Genomic DNA, 22,936 nt, shown 5'->3' with positions numbered 1-22,936 from the left:
AGTTTTTTGACTTGCACATTAAACTTCCAACATTCACAGCTTTGGAAAGGACCGAGGTTACTTGGCGCAATAAGATCAAAATGTTGTGCCATCAAGTTTACCATTTTTCACCAATGATGTCTGTTTCCAAGTCCCAATCCCTTTACTTGCATTCCAACAGCTGCAATGGCCGAGTTCTTTAGACGTTGGACCTGAATTTCAATGTGGTCTCCCCACCCATGTTCTTAACTTGCTTGAAGCATATAGCCCACTTCTGCTTTCTCCTCATCAATTTCCTTAGATTCCTACTGCTTTGATGGCTAAGTGGTTTAAGCATTTTAATTGAAGTCCAATGTATTCTCCCTGTACAGTGTTCAACTCTGCTTACTGGGTGATGATAAAGTAGACCTTTAACAATTGGGTCTATCTCCTTTGAATTTAAATTGTCCTTACTTTATGTGCTCGTCCAACGATTGAAGTGCTTAGAAAATAGCTTTTTTTTTTTTTACTTTGCTTGAAAAAAAATTCAACTAGGCAGTTGAATTTGGATACTTTTGTCCTTGTGTGAGGTAACTCAGAAAGCTGTGATTGCAGAATGGTTACATTTTTGGACTCAAAATCCATTGGGGTTGACCAGTGCAGGTTTCAACCCTGCGAGCAGCGCTTTGACAATCCAGTCTTTATTTGTAACATGTCATTGGGGACTTGATATGGATAATGCTTGGACATGTCCTTTGATTCAAGTGCTCAGAATTGATCTTCCATGACAAACGTTTCAAGTAGGCTCTTCAATAGCAATAATCTGCTCACTTTAGAGGTAAAATGGACAGAACGAGATAGCGGACTGGTTAAGGGTCTGTAAATAACAGGAGAAGCTGAGATGGCTTAGAGGTTAAGGCGTTGGACTCGAAATCCAATGCGGTCTCCCCGCGCAGGTTCGAACCCTACTCACAGCGCTAATTCAAACCAGTTATCCTTTTTAACATATCCTAGGTGACATGATATGGATAATGTGCTTAATACATGGACTTGTCCTTTGATTCAAGTGCTCAGAATATTTTTTCCTTGACAAACATTTCAAATAGGCTCTTCAGTAGAAAGTCTAGTCTTTACCGAAGTAAAATCTACAGAATCAGATAGCCGACTGGTTAAGGATTTGTTTATTTAATGTAGCAAGGTGTAATGGCCGAGTGGTTAAGGTGTTGGACTTGAAATCCAATGGAGTCTCCCCGCACAGGTTCGAACCCTGCTCACAGCTCTTTGACAAACCAGTTTTTATTTGCAACAAGTCATTGGAGACTTGATATGGATAATGTGTGCTTAATGCATGGACTTGTCCATTGACTCAGGTGGTCAGAATAAAACTCCTTGACAAACAGTTCAAACAGGCTCTTCAGTAGAAGGTCTAGTCTTTACAGAAGTAAAATGTACAGAATCAGATAGCCCGACTGGGTAAGGACTGTTTCTTAACATAGCGAGCTGCGATTGCCGAGTGGTAAATTGCGTTGGACTAGAAATCCAATGGGATCTCCCCGCGCAGTTTCGAACCCTGCTCACAGCGCTTTGACAAACCAGTCTTTATTTGCAACATGTCATTGGAGACTTGATATGGATAATGTGTGCTTAATGCATGGACTTGTCCTTTGATTCAGGTGCTCAGAGTATATCTCCATTGGCAAACAGTTCAAATAGTTTCTTCAGTACTGTTGTTTGTATTAGATTTATTATGGATTTTCTGAGAGCCATGTGGGTATGTCCTCAGACTTGAAACCCCATTGGGTCTCTCTGCTCCTTTTTAAATCTTATTCTCAGTGAATAGTCCACTTGTACATTCTCTGCACATAGTTTTTTGACTTGCACATTAAACTTCCAACATTCACAGCTTTGGAAAGGACCGAGGTTACTTGGCGCAATAAGATCAAAATGTTGTGCCATCAAGTTTACCATTTTTCACCAATGATGTCTGTTTCCAAGTCCCAATCCCTTTACTTGCATTCCAACAGCTGCAATGGCCGAGTTCTTTAGACGTTGGACCTGAATTTCAATGTGGTCTCCCCACCCATGTTCTTAACTTGCTTGAAGCATATAGCCCACTTCTGCTTTCTCCTCATCAATTTCCTTAGATTCCTACTGCTTTGATGGCTAAGTGGTTTAAGCATTGTAATTGAAGTCCAATGTATTCTCCCTGTACAGTGTTCAACTCTGCTTACTGGGTGATGATAAAGTAGACTTTTAACAATTGGGTCTATCTCCTTTGAATTTAAATTGTCCTTACTTTATGTGCTCGTCCAACGATTGAAGTGCTTAGAAAATAGCTTCTTTTTTTTTTACTTTGCTTGAAAAAAAAATCAACTAGGCAGTTGAATTTGGATACTTTTGTCCTTGTGTGAGGTAACTCAGAAAGCTGTGATTGCAGAATGGTTACATTTTTGGACTCAAAATCCATTGGGGTTGACCAGTGCAGGTTTCAACCCTGCGAGCAGCGCTTTGACAATCCAGTCTTTATTTGTAACATGTCATTGGGGACTTGATATGGATAATGCTTGGACATGTCCTTTGATTCAAGTGCTCAGAATTTATCTTCCATGACAAACGTTTCAAGTAGGCTCTTCAATAGCAATAATCTGCTCACTTTAGAGGTAAAATGGACAGAACGAGATAGCGGACTGGTTAAGGTTCTGTAAGTAACAGCTGCGATGGCCGAGAGGTTAAGGCGTAGGACTCGAAATCCAATGGGGTCTCCCTGCGCATGTTCGAACCCTGCTCACAGCGCTATGGCAAACCAGTTTTCCTTTTTAACATATCCTAGGTGACATGATATGAATAATGTGCTTAATACAAGGACTTGTCCTTTGATTCAAGTGCTCAGAATATTTTTTCCTTGACAAACATTTCAAATAGGCTCTTCAGTAGAAAGTCTAGTCTTTAGCCGAAGTAAAATCTACAGAATCAGATAGCTGACTGGTTAAGGATTTTTTTTTTTATGTAGCAAGCTGTGATGGCCGAGTGGTTAAGGCGTTGGACTTGAAATCCAATGGGGTCTCCCCGCGCAGGTTAGAACCCTGCTCACAGCACTTTGACAAACCAGTCTTTATTTGCAACATGTCATTGGAGACTTGATATGGATAATGTGTGCCTAATGCATTGACTTGTCCATTGACTCAGGTGGTCAGAATAAAACTCCTTGACAAACAGTTCAAACAGGCTCTTCAGTAGAACGTCTAATCTTTACAGAAGTAAAATGTACAGAATCAGATAGCCCGACTGGGTAAGGACTGTTTCTTAACATAGCGTGCTGCGATTGCAGAGTGGTAAATTGCATTGGACTAGAAATCCAATGGGTTCTCCCCGCGCAGGTTCGAACCCTGCTCACAGCGCTTTGACAAACCAGTCTTTATTTGCAACATGTCATTGGAGACTTGATATGGATAATGTGTGCTTAATGCATGGACTTGTCCTTTGATTCAGGTGCTCAGAGTATATCGCCATTGGCAAACAGTTCAAATAGTCTCTTCAGTACTGTTGTTTGTATTAGATTTATTATGGAATTTCTGAGAGCCATGTGGGTATGTCCTCAGACTTGAAACCCCATTGGGTCTCTCTGCTCCTTTTAAAATCTTATTCTCAGTGAATAGTCCACTTGTACATTCTCTGCACATAGTTTTTTGACTTGCACATTAAACTTCCAACATTCACAGCTTTGGAAAGGACCGAGGTTACTTGGCGCAATAAGATCAAAATGTTGTGCCATCAAGTTTACCATTTTTCACCAATGATGTCTGTTTCCAAGTCCCAATCCCTTTACTTGCATTCCAACACCTGCAATGGCCGAGTTCTTTAGACGTTGGACCTGAATTTCAATGTGGTCTCCCCACCCATGTTCTTAACTTGCTTGAAGCATATAGCCCACTTCTGCTTTCTCCTCATCAATTTCCTTAGATTCCTACTGCTTTGATCGCTAAGTGGTTTAAGCATTGTAATTGATGTCCAATGTATTCTCCCTGTACAGTGTTCAACTCTGCTTACTGGGTGATGATAAAGTAGACCTTTAACAATTGGGTCTATCTCCTTTGAATTTAAATTGTCCTTACTTTATGTGCTCGTCCAACGATTGAAGTGCTTAGAAAATAGCTTCTTTTTTTTTTACTTTGCTTGAAAAAAAATTCAACTAGGCAGTTGAATTTGGATACTTTTGTCCTTGTGTGAGGTAACTCAGAAAGCTGTGATTGCAGAATGGTTACATTTTTGGACTCAAAATCCATTGGGGTTGACCAGTGCAGGTTTCAACCCTGCGAGCAGCGCTTTGACAATCCAGTCTTTATTTGTAACATGTCATTGGGGACTTGATATGGATAATGCTTGGACATGTCCTTTGATTCAAGTGCTCAGAATTGATCTCCCATGACAAACGTTTCAAGTAGGCTCTTCAATAGCAATAATCTGCTCACTTTAGAGGTAAAATGGACAGAACGAGATAGCGGACTGGTTAAGGGTCTGCGAGTAACAGGAGAAGCTGCGATGGCCGAGATGTTAAGGCGTTGGACTCGAAATCCAATGTGGTCTCCCCGCGCAGGTTCGAATCCTGCTCACAGCGCTATGGCAAACCAGTTTTCCTTTTTAACATATCCTAGGTGACATGAAATGGATAATGTGCTTAATACATGGACTTGTCCTTTGATTCAAGTGCTCAGAATATTTTTTCCTTGACAAACATTTCAAATAGGCTCTTCAGTAGAAAGTCTAGTCTTTACCGAAGTAAAATCTACAGAATCAGATAGCCGACTGGTTAAGGATTTGTTTTTTAATGTAGCAGCTGTGATGGCCGAGTGGTTAAGGCGTTGGACTTGAAATCCAATGGGGTCTCCCCGCGCAGGTTCGAACCCTGCTCACAGCGCTTTGACAAACAGGTCTTTATTTGCAACATGTCATTGGACACTTGATATGGATAATGTGGGCTTAATGCATGGACTTGTCCTTTGACTCAGGTGGTCAGAATAAAACTCCTTGACAAACAGTTCAAACAAGCTCTTCAGTAGAAGGTCTATTCTTTACAGAAGTAAAATGTACAGAATCAGATTGCCGACTGGCCAAGGACTGTTTTTTAACATAGCGAGCTGTGATTGCAGACTGGTAAATTGTGTTGGACTAGAAATCCAATGGGGTCTCCCCGCCAGGTTCGAACCCTGCTCACAGCGCTATGGCAAACCAGTTTTCCTTTTTAACATATCCTAGGTTTCATGATATGGATAATGTGCTTAATGCATGGACTTGTCCTTTGATTCAAGTGCTCAGAATATTTTTTCCTTGACAAACATTTCAAATAGGCTCATCAGTAGAAAGTCTAGTCTTTACCGAAGTAAAATGTACAGAATCAGGTAGCCGACTGGTTAAGGACTGGTTTTAATGTAGTAAGCTGTGATGGCCGAGTGGTTAAGGCGTTGGATTTGAAATCCAATGCGGTCTCCCTGCACAGGTTCGAACCCTGCTCACTGCGCTTTGACAAACCAGTCTTTATTTGCAACATGTCATTGGACACTTGATATGGATAATGTGTGCTTAATGCATGGACTTGTCCTTTGATTCAGGTGCTCAGAGTATATCTGCATTGGCAAACAGTTCAAATAGTCTCTTCAGTACTGTTGTTTGTATTAGATTTATTATGGAATTTCTGAGAGCCATGTGGGTATGTCCTCAGACTTGAAACCCCATTGGGTCTCTCTGCTCCTTTTTAAATCTTATTCTCAGTGAATAGTCCACTTGTACATTCTCTGCACATTGTTTTTTGACTTGCACATTAAACTTCCAACCTTCAAAACTTTGGAAAGGACCGAGGTTACTTGGCGCAATAAGATCAAAATGTTGTGCCATCAAGTTTACCATTTTTCACCAATGATGTCTGTTTCCAAATCCCAATCCCTTTACTTGCATTCCAACAGCTGCAATGGCCGAGTTCTTTAGACATTGGACCTGAATTTCAATGGGGTCTCCCCACCCATGTTCTTTTTTTAATAATATGTTTATTATTTTACAATAAAAAAAATCAGTCACGCCCTGGTCTTAGTATTTTGTGTTTTCTTTAATTATTTGGTCAGGCCAGGGTGTGACATGGGTTATTGTGGTGTGTTTTTGTCTTAGGGGTTTTGTGGGGTGTCTACGTAGTCTATGGCTGCCTGAGGCGGCTCTCAATCAGGGTCAGGTGATTATCGTTGTCTCTGATTGGGAACCATATTTAGGCAGCCATATTCTGTGAGTGTTTTCGTGGGTGATTGTTCCTGTCTTTGTGTTAGTTGTCACCAGACAGGCTGTATAGGTTTTCACATTTTCCGTTTGTTGTTTTGTATTGTTCGTTTTCATCGTTATTAAAGATGTCTCGATTTAACCATGCTGCATTTTGGTCCGACTCTCCTTCAACGGAAGAAAGCTGTAACAGAATCACCCACCACACACGGACCAAGTGGCGTGGTGACAGGCTGCGACAGCAGAAACAGCGAAAGGAGGAATGGACATGGGAAGACGTTTTGGATGGCAAAGGTTGTTACACTTGGGAGGAGATACTGGCTTGAAGAGATCGCCTCCCATGGGAACAGGTGGAGGCACTTAGGAGAGCAGAGGCAGCCGGAGAGAGGAGCCGACGATACGAGGGAACACGGTTGGCAAGGAAACCCGAAAGTCAGCCCCAGAAATTTCTTGGGGGGGGGCTCAGGGAGAGTGCGGCAGAGTCAGGGTTCAAACCTGAGCCAACTCCTCCTGTTTATCGTGAGGAGCAGCGATCACAGGACTTCTGGACGTGGGAGGAGATATTGGACGGAAAAGGACCCTGGACACAGCCTGGAGAATAACGCAGCACGGCGACGCGGATGGAAGCCCGAGAGTCCGCCCCAAAAATGTATGGGGGGGGGGGGGGGGGGGGGGGAATAGTGTGGCAGAGTCAGGGTTCAGACCTGAGCCAACTCCCCCTGTTTATCGTGAGGAGCCAAGGAGGAGACCAGAACCAGAGCCGGTGTTGGAGGTGAGTGAAGCAGAGACTGTGAAGGAGTTAATGGGGAAAGTGGAGGAGAGAGTTATGAGGGAGTTGCTAGTTTGGTGCTTTAGGTATGATATTCGTCCGACGGAGCGTGTCGGGGATTTGATGGCACCTGGGTCAGCGCTCCATACTCGTCCTGAGGTGCGTGTTAGTCGGCTGGTGAAGAGTGTGCCAGCCTCACGCACTAGGCCTCCTGTGTACCTACCTAGCCTTGCACGTCCTGTGCCAGTCCTGCTCTCAGGCTCTCCAGTACACCTTCACGGTCCGGTCCATCCAGTGCCACCTCCACACACCAGTCCTCCTGTGGCAGCTCCCCGCACCAGGCTTCCTGTGCATGTCCTCTACCCAGTGCCAGCACCACGCACCAGGCCTTCAGTGCGCCTCGCCTGTTTAGCGCTGCCGGAGCCTCCCCCCTGTTCAGCGCAGCCAGAGCCTTCCTCCTCTACAGCGCTGCCGGACCCTCCCGCCTGTTCAGCACTGCCAGAGCCTTTCTCCTCTCTAGCGCTGCCGGAGCCTCCCGCCTGTTCAGCACTGCCAGAGCCTTTCTCCTCTCTAGCGCTGCCGGAGCCTCCCGCCTGTTCAGCGCAGCCAGAGCCTTCCTCCTCTACAGCGCTGCCGGAGCCTCCCGCCTGTTCAGCGCTGCCAGAGCCTTCCTCCTCTACAGCGCTGCCGGAGCCTCCCGCCTGTTCAGCGCTGCCAGAGCCTTCCTTCTCTACAGCGCTGCCGGAGCCTCCCGCCTGTTCAGCGCAGCCAGAGCTGCCAGCCTGCATGGAGCAGCCAGAGCTGCCAGTCTGCATGGAGCAGCCAGAGCTGCCAGTCTGCATGGAGCAGCCAGAGCTGCCAGTCTGCATGGAGCAGCCAGAGCTGCCAGTCTGCATGGAGCAGCCAGAGCTGCCAGTCTGCATGGAGCAGCCAGAGCTGCCAGTCTGCATGGAGCAGCCAGAGCTTCCAGTCTGCATGGAGCCGCCAGTCTGCATGGAGCAGCCAGATCCGCCAGTCAGCCAGACTCTTCCAGATCTGCCAGTCAGCCAGACTCTTCCAGATCTGCCAGTCAGCCAGACTCTTCCAGATCTGCCAGTCAACCAGACTCTTCCAGATCTGCCAGTCAACCAGACTCTTCCAGATCTGCCAGTCAACCAGACTCTTCCAGATCCGCCAGCCAGCCAGGATCTGCCGGAGCAAACTACCTGCCTGAGCTTCCACTCAGTGCTGAGCTTCCTCTCAGTGCTGAGCTTCCTCTCAGTGCTGGGCTTCCTCTCAGTGCTGGGCTTCCCCTCAGTGCTGGGCTTCCCCTCAGTCCCGAGCTGCCCCTCAATCCCAAGCTGCCCCTCAATCCCGAGCTACCCCTCAGTCCCGAGCTACCCCTCAGTCCCGAGCTTCCCCTCAGTCCCGAGCTTCCCCTCAGTCCCGAGCTTCCCCTCAGTCCCGAGCTTCCCCTCAGTCCCGAGCTTCTACCTCAGTCCCGAGCTGCCCCTCAATCCAGTGGGGTCCTTGGTGAGGGTTATTAGGCCTAGGTCGGCGGCGAGGGTCGTCAATCAAAGGACGCGTTACAGGGGGACTAAGACTTGGTTGGAGTGGGGTCCACGTCCCGAGCCGGAGCCGCTACCGTGGACAGACGCCCACCCGGACCCTCCCGTATGGGTTTTAGTGTGCGGCCGGGAGTCCGCACCTTGGGGGGGGGGGTTCTGTCACGCCCTGGTCTTAGTATTTTGTGTTTTCTTTAATTATTTGGTCAGGCCAGGGTGTGACATGGGTTATTGTGGTGTGTTTTTGTCTTAGGGGTTTTGTGGGGTGTCTACGTAGTCTATGGCTGCCTGAGGCGGTTCTCAATCAGGGTCAGGTGATTATCGTTGTCTCTGATTGGGAACCATATTTAGGCAGCCATATTCTGTGAGTGTTTTCGTGGGTGATTGTTCCTGTCTCAGTGTGTTAGTATTCACCAGACAGGCTGTATAGGTTTTCACATTTTCCGTTTGTTGTTTTGTATTGTTCGTTTTCATCGTTATTAAAGATGTCTCGATTTAACCACGCTGCATTTTGGTCCGACTCTCCTTCAACGGAAGAAAGCCGTAACATTCGCAACATAAGTGGAGATAGACTGGCGCACTACTTCTTATAGAATTCTATTACATATCCATCGGGCCCAGGGGCCTTGCTGTTTGGAAATTGTGCTATCGCTGTGTTAATTTCCTCTAAAGTTATCCCTGCATCGAGTGCAGAAGCTGCCCCCCTGTCTAGTTTAGGAAGTTCACATTCAGCGAGAAAGCGTTCCATAGTTTGTAGATCAGTAGCATCGCATTTTGATTGGTATAGCTCTGAGTAAAACTGCGCAAAGCATTTATTAATATCCTGCGGATCTGTTATTATTTTATCCTTCTTGTCTTTTATTTTGTGAATAGCTCTAGATGCCTGTACATGCCTTAGCTGTCTTGCTAATAATTTATGTGGTTTGTCACCCAGTTCAAAATAACTTTGTTGCGTTCTAGCAAGTAAAGAGCCCACCCGTTTCGAAAGGATGGTATTGTATTCATATTTTAACTTTGTGATCTTCTCAAGGACTGTATATGAGGAATTCGTCCTAAAAACGTTCTCCTGTTCCCCTAACTCTCTTTCAATTTCTCTCAGCCTAGTATTGGCGCGTTTCTTCCTCTCTGATGTATAAGAAATAATGTAACCTCTAATCACAGCCTTTAGAGATTCCCAAAGGGTGGAGTCGTCAACATCCCCCGTGTCGTTAGTTCCGAGGAAAAAGGCAATCTGCTCCTTCAAATACTGACAAAAAGCCTCATCTTTCAGCAGGTATGCGTCTAAGCGCCACGGTCGCCGACCTGTCGACATATTGTCGAGTTTCAGCACCATGGACACAGGAGAGTGGTCCGTAATTAGAATAGGGTGATAGGTAACCGACTCAGCTGCTGAAATTAGTTTGGAGTCCAACAAAAATTTGTCAATTCTGGAATATGATTTATGAACTGATGAAAAGAAAGAGTAATCCCTGTCTGTTGGGTGCGTCAGTCTCCAAATATCGACAATGTTAAGGTTTGTCATCAATGTATTTAGACAGACACTGGCATTTGATTGTTGAAGTGACCTTGATAACTGTTTATCTAAAAGAGGATCTAATGTACAGTTAAAGTCCCCTCCAACAATAACACTTGTATCCGAGATATTTGGTATGTCCTTAAATACCCTTTGAAAAAATAATGGATCATCGAAGTTGGGTCCATATAAATTGACCAAGGTTACTGGTTTCGAATTCAGTATACCAGCCACAATAATATACCGACCATTAGGATCTGAAATCAAGGATGAGTAAACAAACGGAATGTTTTTCCTTATCAGGATTGCTACCCCTCTCGCTTTTGCATCAAAGTTAGACTGGTATATCTGACCGATCCAGCCGACTCGTAGCTTGGCCTGAGCGGAGCGTTTAATATGAGTTTCTTGAAGAAACACTATGTCAGCACCCAGTGATTTAAGATGAGAAAAAAACTTAGCTCATTTCACCACATGCCCTAAGCCATTACAGTTCCAGCTGACTATCTTTATTCCACCTGGTCTACTCTGTGCTCTGTCACTATGTGGCATTTCTTATTTTAGAGCAAATTGTTGCTGTCATACAAAACTCAGAAGAAAAATGTCCCGCCGTGCGGGAGCTTGTCATGCCACCTGTACTAATAATAAACGTGAACATAAAACACATACCCCGTCCCCCCCTCCCGTCCCTTTACTGAGTGACTTCCCCAAATGAAGCACTCCTTGGCTAACATACAAACCTTAGGGTGTCTAGACATACAGCTTGAACTAACTCATCTATAGATGCTCCACATATGCGCTAATACTAAATAACACTTAACACTTTACTCTCTCGTTAGGGGGTGAGTGGCGCTAAAACATGATGTGCCAAACAATGCTATATTAGCCACAACATCTCACCAATCATAAGTCCCAAATTCTGATCTTCTAATCGAAAAGACATAGGCCAGAAATCCAAACACAGTCCTGGCCTGTATTTGGTCATTTAGCCGGCTGACACAGACGTTCTGTATCCTCAGCCAGGGAGCTTGCTTGTCAAGAACAGATCGGCCTCTTTTGGGTTGTCAAACGTACATGTTGATCCTTCGACTGTCACCTTAAACCGGGCTGGGAAGAGGAATCCATATCGGATGTTGGCCGCCCTGCATTTGTTGCGTACCTCATCATACTCTTTCTGTTGGTTCCTCACCTCCAAGGTAAGATCTGGGTAGAAAGACACCCTGGCTCCATTGAAGTTAAGGGGGAACTTTTGACTAGCCAGCTTGAGGATGAGATCCCTGGTCTGGGGATAGTGCAGCCGTACAATGAATGGCCTTGGTGGCCCGCCCTTGGCTGGCTTCGTTGCCTGAGATCTGTGTGCGCGGTCGATCAGGATGGCCGTTTTGAAGTGTTCACTCCCCAGCAGGGCCTGTATCAGCTCCGAGACAAATTCAGTGTGTTTCCCTTTCTCAGTGTCCTCCTGGATGCCACATATTTGGATGTTCTGGCATCATGAATGCAACTCAAGCATTTCCAGTCGGGCTTTCAGGGTTTTGTTGTCATTTTTTAACGTTGCGCACTGTTTCTCTATGTCCTGTAGCCTGGCCTCGTGATCGACTGTCGTCTGCTCAACCTCTTGCACCCTTCTCTGAGTTGCCTTCACAGTTTCGGCCAAAGTCTCAATACTCTTTGAGATATCAGCCAACCTTGTGTCCACCTTCTTGCTTAGTGAGTTTATGGCAGCCAGTATGTCACTTTGCGTAGGCTCTGTGGGGAACTCTTGGAAGCTAGCCTCTTCAGCTAACTCCTCGTGGGTTGGCGACGTTGAAATTGGTTCGTTGTCTATCTCATTCAAATTATCTTGTTTAGCGCTCCCTTTTCTGGTGCCTTTTCCCTTTTTCATATTTGTTTAAAGTTATAGGTCGTGAGAGGTTAAGATAAATACTGATTTGTTTCAAAATGGAGCGGAGCTCTAGCAAAGCACGTCTACTCCATAGCACGCTCTCTAGTTCCCCCCAGCCATGTTCTTAACTTGCTTGAAGCATATAGCCCACTTCTGCTTACTCCTCATCAATTTCCTTAGATTCTTACTGCTGTGATAGCTAAGTGGTTTAAGCATTGTAATTGAAGTCCAATGTATTCTCCCTGTACAGTTTTCAACTCTGCTTACTGGGTGATGATAAAGTAGACCTTTAATAATTGGGTCTATCTCCTTTGAATTTAAATTGTCCTTAATTTATGTGCTCGTCCAACGATTGAAGTGCTTAGAAAATTGCTTTAAAAAAAAAAAACTTTGCTTGAAAAACAATTCAACTAGGCAGTTGAATTTGGATACTTTTGTCCTTGTGTGAGGTAACTCAGAAAGCTGTGATTGCAGAATGGTTAAATTGTTGGACTCAAAATCCATTCGGGTTGCCCAGTGCAGGTTTGAACACTGCGAGCAGCGCTTTGACAATCCAGTCTATATTTGTAACATGTCATTGGGGACTTGATATGGATAATGCTTGGACATGTCCTTTGATTCAAGTGCTCAGAATTGATCTTGCATGACAAACGTTTCAAGTAGGCTCTTCAATAGCAATAATCTGGTCACTTTAGAGGTAAAATGGACAGAACGAGATAGCGGACTGGTTAAGGGTCTGTAGGTAACAGGAGAAGCTGTGATGGCCGAGAGGCGTTGGACTCGAAATCCAATGGGGTCTCCCCGCGCAGTTTCGAACCCTGCTCACAGCGCTATTGCAAACCAGTTTTCCTTTTTAACATATCCTAGGTGACATGATATGGATAATGTGCTTAATGCATGGACTTGTCCTTTGATTCAAGTGCTCAGAATATCTTTTCATTGACAAACATTTCAAATAGGCTCAAATAGGCAGGTTCGAACCCTGCTCACAGCGCTTTGACAAACCAGTCTTTATTTGCAACATGTATTTGGACACTTGATATGGATAATGTGTGCTTAATGCATGGACTTCTCCTTTGACTCAGGTGGTCAGAATAAAACTCCTTGACAAACAGTTCAAACAGGCTCTTCAGTAGAAGGTCTAGTCTTTACAGAAGTAAAATGTACAGAATCAGATAGCCGACTGGTCAATGACTGTTTTTTAACATAGCGAGCTGCGATTGCCGAGCGGTAAATTGCGTTGGACTAGAAATCCAAAGGGTTCTCCCCGCGCAGGTTCGAACCCTGCTCACAGCGCTTTGACAAACCAGTCTTTATTTGCAACATGTCATTGGAGACTTGATATGGATAATGTGTGCTTAATGCATGGACTTGTCCTTTGATTCAGGTGCTCAGAGTATATCTGCATTGGCAAACAGTTCAAATAGTCTCTTAAGTACTGTTGTTTGTATTAGATTTATTATGGAAATTCTGAGAGCCATGTGGGTATATCCTCAGACTTGAAACCCCATTGAATTTAAATTGTCCTTACTTTATGTGCTCGTCCAACGATTGAAGTCCTTAGAAAATTGCTTTTAAAAAAAAAATTGCTTTAAAAAAAATTCAACTAGACAGTTGAATTTGGATACTTTTGTCCTTGTGTGAGGTAACTCAGAAAGCTGTGATTGCAGAATGGTTACATTTTTGGACTCAAAATCCATTGGGGTTGACCAGTGCAGGTTTGAACCCTGCGAGCAGCGCTTTGACAATCCAGTCTTTATTTGTAACATGTCATTGGGGACTTGATATGGATAATGCTTGGACATGTCCTTTGATTCAAGTGCTCAGAATTGATCTTCCGTGACAAACGTTTCAAGTAGGCTCTTCAATAGCAATAATGTTAGTGGAATTCTAAATTCCTCTGTATTATTTCCCAATCAGAATTCATTACTCTGTCAATGCATTCTATGGGATTGTAAAACCCAGATTTTTATAGGAATGGACAGAACCCCGGTCTTAAAAGTCAGGTAACAGCGTTTAATTCAAGAGAGTACTCCCCTAAAATACAAAGAGCATTTATTTTAAAGAGAGAACATAAAATGACGTCATCAGTTTCACACACTCTCTCCGATCCCCACAATAGCGCAGTGTCTTCAGGTCTGGAGATGTCTTCTACTCCCCTCATAAAACAAACATTCCAATCTGTCTAAAAGATATACTTTTCTCCACTAATGGAACATCAAACAAACATTCTTATCTGTCTGAAAAGATATATGCCCTCCTTTCTCCCTTAAACCCGCAAGGTACAGACAATTAATTCGTTTTACTTACATTTTCAGTAACAGCTTAACCAAGAACCCATACATTTCATACCATAACATAATAGCATTAAAATAAATGGTTCTTAAATAAATGTATACATAATTAATCATTTCAACTATAATTTCCTCCAACAATCCTCCCTTTGATTAAATATTATACATTCAAATCTACATCTAATTTTATCAAACATAAAAAACAAAAATATGAACAAACGTATAACTAACCTTATTATAAAGGTTTATCAGATTTATCATACGAATAGACTTATAATTAACCTTATTATGAAGGTTTATCAGACTCTTCACCCATCATTAATCAAATCTAACCTTAACTCCAACTGTTTTAAGACCTACATCAGAATCATAACTCTTCTTATCAGGATTTTCATTACAATCTTTATTAAAAAACAGTCTAATCCTGAGATGGGATACAACCTAGCCTCCCTAAACATCAAAAATGGTCTCATCAAATATAAATTCCCCACAAATAAAAGATCCAGATTCGTCCACTTGTTCTGTAGTCATACATTCAGTCCTCCACGGGTCAGAACCTGGAATCTGGCCATATCTCATCATCTGCTGAGTCATCATTTTCTCCAGAGTTCTGGAAATAAGGCCTCATACACAGGGAATTAGACACCAGCCCCCTAAAACTAAAACAGTCACACAGGTGAATGTAGCCCATAACACAGTGATCATAACATTTTTCCATTTTCCAAATGTACTATCAAAACACAATCAGTCAGAGAAGTGTCCACCCCAGAGTTTTCTGCCAACCCGTGAGCCAGGGTGGTCAAACCAGCTGAGGCTTCGGGCACTGATTCGTCCGGAGCTGTGTTATTTGGGATGTAAGCACAAACATGGTCCTGATAATCACGCACACTTCTCCCTTTTCCGCCATTAACATATCTAATGCAATTCTATTCTGCCATGCCATCCAACTGGTTGCTTCAGTCTGTTCTGCAAAACCTTTAATAGCATCTCTGGTATACTTGTTAAAGCGCTGTTGATTATCATAAATATAATTAATCCAGTCCACGTTCTTATTGAGAGTAGACCCCCCGGAAATGCGTAACTCTAATCCTGCTAGGATCTGATTTCTTGCTTTGACTCATCTGGCACCCCCCTTGGAACCCCAATGTTATCAATGTGTACTTAGTCATTAAGAGACCCGGATGGAATAGCTCTTTTCTCCCATTTGGCTATACTTCATGTCTTGGTGTTGAATGAGTGTCAAAGGCATTACAATGGAGCATAATCCTGTCCAATCTATTGGTAAAACTTCGTCCTGACATCATTTCCCAAGAGTACTGTACCGGGCCAAACGGTAATAATCTCCTCCGGTCACTGTAAAGGGAGGAACCTGGGGATTTAAATAGTGCAAATCAATACAACTGTCATTATCTGGCTTCCTGCTTTCGTGAACAGCTTTACCATACCGGCCTAAACTCCTCTACCCAGAACCGTACTAGGGTGTCGACCAAGACCTGGTCATCTCCATACCACAACCCTAGATCCTCCTTAATTTCTATTTAAAGGGTTAGGGGTATCTTTATGCAATACATCCCTCTCTCCTGATTACAATCAAAAACTCTCATCTTCACTCTACTCTACCTTCTTCCATACTGGGCGAGTGGATTCATATAGCCCTCTCTCTCCAAATGAGCTATGACCTGTGTCCACGATCAATATGGGAACCTGCACCGATATATGCCATAATGGCTCAGAGTCCTCGACTGTCATGTAGTTAGAGACTCCATTTTGGTCTACATAAAACTCCATTGAGAGATCCTTCCCAACCTCTACTCTAACTTCCTGTCTACCCAGATCTAGGGATCTCTTATGCTTATTTTGGAACAAAATCCTCATCGTCTAAACCATGGGTCAAATTACCCCTCTCCGCATACTCAAGTAGGACGTGCTATATCAGGAATATGTCACCCACGATAAAACAGCTCAGACGAACAGCTTCCATGTGAAGCCCCACCCTCTCCCCGAGAACACATCACTTAGCAAGAGCCAGACACATCTTCACTTCTATGAACAACAACAGTGAGGAAAGGACAGGTAAGGTATTTTTCATTCGAGAGATGGCCCCCAGAATTCTGTTAATTCCAGTTCTCCTCTCGAACTCTGTTATTGTTCGACAGTGTCATTGTGTCTTACCCTCCCACAGTGCGATATGAATCCGGGTAGCTCTTTCAGCTAGCTGTCACCAGGAGTCTTTGGTATGGTCCCCCCAACAAGCCTCTGGGACTGGATTGAGTGACTTCACCTGTAGTTCACCTGTAGTGCATAAAATCCTGGACATACAGGCTTGGTTATCAAACAGTTTCTCATTTGTTCTATCTGATTATTAGCTATTTTTTTTTTAAATTTTTATTAGTTAATTATCCCGTAGGTCACCTCTTATCCTAGAACACAATTTACCCATCCCCCTTTGTTACCTGGCTCTGCCCAGGTAACAACCTTGCCTACTCTTAAACAATGACTTAGGTAAGATTAGTAAATTATCCTAATGTCTGACATCATCATGTAGGAGCCCCTTTTAATTTTCCACATGTCCAACTCTCCCTTGGGCGTCCATTCATGTCAATCCTGTAACAATACTCTGTCAAGTTTCTTATCTACTTTAAGAACTATCTGTGCTACTTATATATTTTCTTAAATATATATATTTACCAATTTAAACCGTAACCCATTTCTCTCATATCTCTCAAATACCACTAAGCTTCTAACTGTTTGACTTTATCTAAAATCATTGATTTTGGAAAAAACATGTCTATGAGTGGCTTTTCTCTAAAGTCCTTACATTTCCTTAATCAATCTATCTTAATAATTACAATGATCCTAAATCATCACAGATGTCCTATATTCCTGTTAAATGTAATACTATTTAAAACTTCTAATAATCGAACAAAGTCTAATAAATGCTAACCATATCAAAATCCTTCCTAGACTAACAAGCCCTCTCCTTCAGGGACCCTCAGTATTCTATCAGACAATAACATGAATTTAATATGTGTTGCAAAGTGTGGAATACCTTATCTACAGTAATTTATAGAACTTATTTTTCTATGTAATTCCCTGCCCTATTGGCTTAATCTATCTCCTATCCAAACCTCAATGTATCTTATCTTCAACTAGGCAGTTGAATTTGGATACTATTGTCCTTGTGTGAGGTAACTCAGAAAGCTGTGATTGCAGAATGGTTAAATTGTTGGACTCAAAATCCATTGGGGTTGACCAGTGCAGGTTTGAACCCTGCAAGCAGCACTTTGACAATCCAGTCTTTATTTGTAACATGTCATTGGGGACTTGATATGGATAATGCTTGGACATGTCCTTTGATTCAAGTGCTCAGAATTGATCTTCCGTGACAAACGTTTCAAGTAGGCTCTTCAATAGCAATAATCTGCTCACTTTAGAGGTAAAATGGACAGAACGAGATAGCGGACTGGTTAAGGGTCTGTAAGTAACAGGAGAAGCGTTGGACTTGTTGGACTTGAAATCCAATGGGTTCTGTAATGAAGTGCTATTTCCTATGCAAATGACCAGCTTACTGCTATTACATTACTATAACTGTGACAACACATAGCAACGTATTTTCACAGTAAAACATGGAAGGGCCATACAGAATCTCACACACACGCACTCACTGAAAAGACACACAGACTTGCCAAGACAGGAACACACACATCCACACACACGCAGCCCCTCCCCTTCTGGATGGGCTCCAAAGACAAAGAACTCCGTCGAGAACCAATGGGATACTGACACCAGGCTGGAGGAGACTGTTTATCATCTGCAAACAACCTACCAGAATCTACCTACGTCATTTCCATGTATAAAGTGAACTGTACGATTGTGACCGGCCTCTCTTTCTTTTTCCAATGGTTCGCATGAGAACTTGACGAAACGGAGCCGTGCACGTAATTGCCAGATATCATTACTCTTGAATAAACGGCCTTTACTATACCGTATCCGCCTTGTCCAGCGTCTCGACTTGGTCTCGTTTCTCATATACCTATTCATCAACAAATTGGTAGCAGATGGATGGTTTAAACCCATGAATTCGGTCCATAGAGAGTTGATGAGAGAAAAGACAAGTTGACGACTGATTCAAAGGACGGGCGACCTGTTTACTAGGAGCCATCGGGGATTCAACTCGCCTTAGGAAACTGATCTAAAGAGCTCGACAATATAAGGTAGGCAGAAACCTGTTAAATCAAAATCTGCATATTATATCATAGTCATTATCCAAATTATTGATCAGAAGTACTAAAGGCGTAGGTATGAATTCCTGTTAAATTTATGGAAAAAATTATCCGATAACAAAAGGCATTCCGTAATGATATCTGAGTGATAAATTGTCATTTCATATTCAAATAGCCTGACAGTGGTTGATATGAATCAATCAGGTGTACAGTGAGGAATTTGATGACTCTGTGATATATGGTAAATCTTATCTACATAGTCTGACACTAGACGATGTGACGATCGTATAGGTGTACAGTGAAGATTTGATGACTCTGTGATATATTGCAAATCTTATCTACATAGTCTGACACTAGACGATGTGGCGATCGTATTAGGTGTACAGTGAGGATTTGATGACTCTGTGAAATGAAATGTATGAAATGTTTTGTTAATTGATCGAGACGTGTAGCCAAGACTGGGACTGGTGGAGCTGGCATCCCACCAGGAGCCTCGGTTATAGATTAAGATTGGACTAGGAGTGAAGGAATTAAACCTGATCTCTCCAGATTAATGTCACTGATTGACCGTTTCATGAGACCGAGTGATACTGACCACTGACTCTAAAATTGACCGCCGAGTCAAAAGTGGAGCGGGGGGGTGGTGCCGCCGTGCTGTGTAACGAGTTGATTTTTGTCCAATTCGAGCTGTTGGTGTTGCCTAGAATTAATTCGACCAATATTATAGAAGGCAGTTGAATACATTGACACTGACCCAAAAGTAGGCGTTAGGGACACTAACATTTGGCCAGGCAGTAGAAATGTGGGTAGTTATAGAATTACAAAAAAAAAAAAAACTTAGACGCATAATTATCTCGCGAATATCCCTTTTCAATATTTTAGTACAGTCTACTCCAATAAACTATCCTAGACGCATAATTATCTCGCGAATATCCCCATCGATATTATAGTATAGTAATTCTACAAAACTCTTTGTGCACGAGGGTGAGACACAAGAGATAAGTCTGTGTGAGCACCGTGAATACATCGCTGGTTTAGACTAAGTGACGGGCTAAGTGTATGAAGATAGTTATTAAACCCAGACATAGTTAAACGACAGAATGGCCACAACCACCATTCCCAAACTCAAATTCAACGAATATTTAGATCTGAGAATACAGGAGAGATCAGGGGGCAAACAGGAATATAAATCTATAAAGAAAGTATGGGAGGGAATTAGGCTGAAATGGACACAGGCAGGGTACATTAGTGGAGTCGCCCCGTCAAGGCAACAGCTCGTCGCTATGGAGAGAGAATTAGATGAAACAGTGGAACACAGTAAAAACAGAGAAACAGAAATAAATAGAGCCATTTTTTCAAAAATAAAGGGACGAAGAATAGGAAGAGCGCGGAAGCTGAGCAAAAAATAGGAACGTGGGCAATTCAAGAGACAAAAAGGACACGCCCACACAAAAAACCTGATATGATGGGCGTGCTTGCCGGGGCCTCAGATGACGTCAGAGAAGGCACAATCAACAACCACAAACCACCACCGCCCACCGTGACCACCCCATCAGCCCCGCCCTCTCTATACCCACCACTGCCACAGGAAGAGAAGACTGCAGTGCCACCTCCCTATTCACAAAATCCATTCACACACCTCCCACACAACCCGTTTAAAACCCACACCACCCCAGCCGCCGTACAGGCCCCGGTCTTTATGGTGCAGGGAGGACAGCTAAAAGGGAACATGACTGTGGGGTTGATGGCGCTACCTTTAGCTCAGTTTAACTCCCATGTACATCACCACATCACCCAATTCAACAAGGAAAAGGGTGGAGCGGATACACAAGACCAGTCCCTACAGATTCAACTTCTGAAACTTCAACTGAATGACGCGCAGAGGGGAGACAAACCACAGAAACAGATGGTGGCCGAGGCATCTACAGACATTGCCGATATAATCACTAAAACAGTCACCCAGATGATGCAGCAACAAACTGTCCAGCAGACCTCCGCACCCGCTCCTGCCCCTGCGCACTTAACACCAATGCCAATGGCAGCAGAGGGGGGACCACAGGTTGCATTCCAGCCACAATGGATTCCAGGACTGCCTAAAGGGGGAGTCTGCTACAACTGTAGGACGCCCGGTCACTACTCAAGGGACTGCCCATATCCACTGTCTCAACCTCAGTCCCCACCCAGGGGAAGAAGGCCCTTCTACGGTCCACCTAGAGGGAGGGGTGGCTACAGGCCATCCCCTCAGCCACAACCACAGCCGCAATCAAGAATTGAGAGTGAACAACCTGCATTCAACCACCCAGTGCCATTTGCCTCCTACCCACCACAGCAGGCGCCGTTCCAGGGTATGTCAGGAGAATACCCACCTTGGCAATGAAGCTCCCCATCATCACCACGAGAGAAGGACCTGACTCCTGCACCGAAACAGCTGCTAAAGAATTGAAACTAAGACCCGACCTGGGAAACACACCACTGACCAAACCTGACCTATGGTTATACACAGGTGGCTGCTGCTACAAAGGAGAGAATGGTGATGTGGCGGACTATGCAGTGGGACAGCAGGCCCAGACGGCTCATACGTTACCCTTGAATCAGCCATCATCCCTCAACCAGCACCTGCCCAATTAGGTGAAATCATCGGATTTGACGCAGGCCCTCATCAGAGGAAAAGGAAAGACTGTGAATATCTATACAGACTCAGCCTATGCCCATGGAGCAGTCCACACTGATGGACCCAGAACTTTTACGAGAAGCACATAGCCACACACACGAAGGCAAACTAAGGATTTTACAGAAGGTGTCTCACATCTGGTGGCACCCCCACATGAAAATATGACTGATTTATTTTTTTAATATATTTTTTTAATAGTTTAAATTATTTTACTTTATATGACGATGATTTATTTTATGACAAATGAAATGTTTGTGACAGACACAACCCATTGAAATCATATCAAACACCAATGGTCTCATACTCAGTACCTAATGCATGTTTTCAGGATATTAGTATAGACCACACCGACATGGGCCCCGACAAGGTATTCTAAAGATAAACGCTATCTCCTAATTATGATAGATAGGTTCACCAAATGGGTAGAAGCAGTACCAACAGCGAAGAGGATGCTAGGTAAGTCGTTAAGTGGCTAACAAACCAAACTAATACCCAGGTATGGCATCCAAAGAAAATTATAATTTGACTATTTGGCTCACATTTCAATAACAAACACCTGAGACAGGTGGAATCGATTTGGCATAACACACAGATTTGGTTCTGTGTACCACCCCCCGATCCCAAGGTCTCGTGAAACGCAGGTCAACAGTTTAAATCCAAAATAGCTCAAGTATGTGCCGGGTCGAAGTTGAAATGGGTCGAAGCCCTGCCCCTGGCGTTGATGGCCATGAGAGCCTCACCAGGGTCAGGCACCCATCTCTCTCCTCATGAGATAATGACTGGTAGAGTCATGCCTGGTCCACCAAGGGAGGGAGGTCATATGCCCGCCCTTGATGTACAACAAATTGTAATGTCTGATTATGTGAAAAAACTGACGGTTCTCTCTGTAGCTCTCTCTGTTCAGGTTCGCAAGGTCCAGGAGAGAGAACTGCCGGAAGCTCCAGCACCACTGAAGGTAAAAATTGGAGACTGGGTAAGGGTGAAGGTCCACAAAAGAAAGTGGCTGGAACCCAGGTGGACTGGTCCGTACGAAGTGAAGGAGGTTACTTCACACTCAGTCTAGGTCAAAGGTAAATTGGGCGCACCTTGGCACCACCTCACACATTGTACACCAGCTCCAACCCCTTCCCGCACACTGACGGAAGTCAGAACTGACCTAAGTGGTCTACATTCGGTCCCAAATTCTACATCTATTTAGCCAAGGAAAATGGGAGGTTCAGCCCCATACTCCCTGACTAAATCACACTTTTCCCCCTGGGAACGGTTGGGAATCTCGAGATCCCAGGTTGTTATTTTTCTTCTCATAGGAGGGGTCACTCTACTTACACTCACATGGCTCATAGACAAACAGATGCACCCACTACCGATTCACACACTGAATTCTACTCTGCCAGGTGAAACTAACTCTCTCTCTCTTCCCTCTTATCTACCACAAGACCATACCGTTTCTAGGCGTGAGGTGAGGGTCACTAAGTGCACCCCCCAGGAGTTGAAGAGCACCACCTTGTGTTTGCCTTTCAATGCCACCACCACCGCTTACCTGCCTTGGAGCCTTTTGGGTCATGCGCGAAATAGTCTGGGGCTACCTGCCTGGACCTATTCCAGTTTTAACTGGTATATAACCAAAGGGGGATATGGTGAGTGGTCTTGGAAAAACCTGGTGGCAGAAACAGGATATGACTGGTCCAGCTATTCCAAGGGACGGGCTGTCCTTGCCTGGCGCAAACGGCTTACACTTTCACGCACTGGTTTTCAAATGAAGCTGATTATACGGCCTGGGACCACTATGGGTTGCCAGGTTTTTACGTTGGCCCCATATGTAGATAG

At 44.0% G+C, this 22,936-nt stretch overlaps 9 non-coding genes across 9 annotated transcripts; all 9 read left to right on the top strand.

Moving 5' to 3' along the window:
* Positions 1–853: 853 nt before the first annotated feature.
* Positions 854–935, top strand: trnas-cga (transfer RNA serine (anticodon CGA)). The gene has a single exon. It is a non-coding gene; the product is annotated as a tRNA-Ser (tRNA).
* A 220-nt stretch (positions 936–1,155) lies between these two features.
* Positions 1,156–1,237, top strand: trnas-uga (transfer RNA serine (anticodon UGA)). The gene has a single exon. It is a non-coding gene; the product is annotated as a tRNA-Ser (tRNA).
* Positions 1,238–2,669: 1,432 nt separating this feature from the next.
* On the top strand, positions 2,670–2,751 carry trnas-uga (transfer RNA serine (anticodon UGA)). The gene has a single exon. It is a non-coding gene; the product is annotated as a tRNA-Ser (tRNA).
* Positions 2,752–2,971: 220 nt separating this feature from the next.
* trnas-uga (transfer RNA serine (anticodon UGA)) lies at positions 2,972–3,053 on the top strand. Its single transcript has one exon. It is a non-coding gene; the product is annotated as a tRNA-Ser (tRNA).
* Positions 3,054–3,273: 220 nt separating this feature from the next.
* Positions 3,274–3,356, top strand: trnas-aga (transfer RNA serine (anticodon AGA)). Its single transcript has one exon. It is a non-coding gene; the product is annotated as a tRNA-Ser (tRNA).
* Positions 3,357–4,491: 1,135 nt separating this feature from the next.
* Positions 4,492–4,573, top strand: trnas-cga (transfer RNA serine (anticodon CGA)). Its single transcript has one exon. It is a non-coding gene; the product is annotated as a tRNA-Ser (tRNA).
* A 218-nt stretch (positions 4,574–4,791) lies between these two features.
* Positions 4,792–4,873, top strand: trnas-uga (transfer RNA serine (anticodon UGA)). The gene has a single exon. It is a non-coding gene; the product is annotated as a tRNA-Ser (tRNA).
* A 518-nt stretch (positions 4,874–5,391) lies between these two features.
* Positions 5,392–5,473, top strand: trnas-uga (transfer RNA serine (anticodon UGA)). Its single transcript has one exon. It is a non-coding gene; the product is annotated as a tRNA-Ser (tRNA).
* A 7,661-nt stretch (positions 5,474–13,134) lies between these two features.
* Positions 13,135–13,217, top strand: trnas-aga (transfer RNA serine (anticodon AGA)). The gene has a single exon. It is a non-coding gene; the product is annotated as a tRNA-Ser (tRNA).
* Positions 13,218–22,936: the final 9,719 nt, after the last annotated feature.

The sequence above is a fragment of the Oncorhynchus kisutch genome, linkage group LG6, assembly GCF_002021735.2.
Source record: "Oncorhynchus kisutch isolate 150728-3 linkage group LG6, Okis_V2, whole genome shotgun sequence".
NCBI classification, from domain to species: Eukaryota; Metazoa; Chordata; class Actinopteri; order Salmoniformes; family Salmonidae; genus Oncorhynchus; species Oncorhynchus kisutch.
Note: the sequence above shows the minus strand (reverse complement) of the source record. Positions and strands in the feature narration are given on the sequence as shown.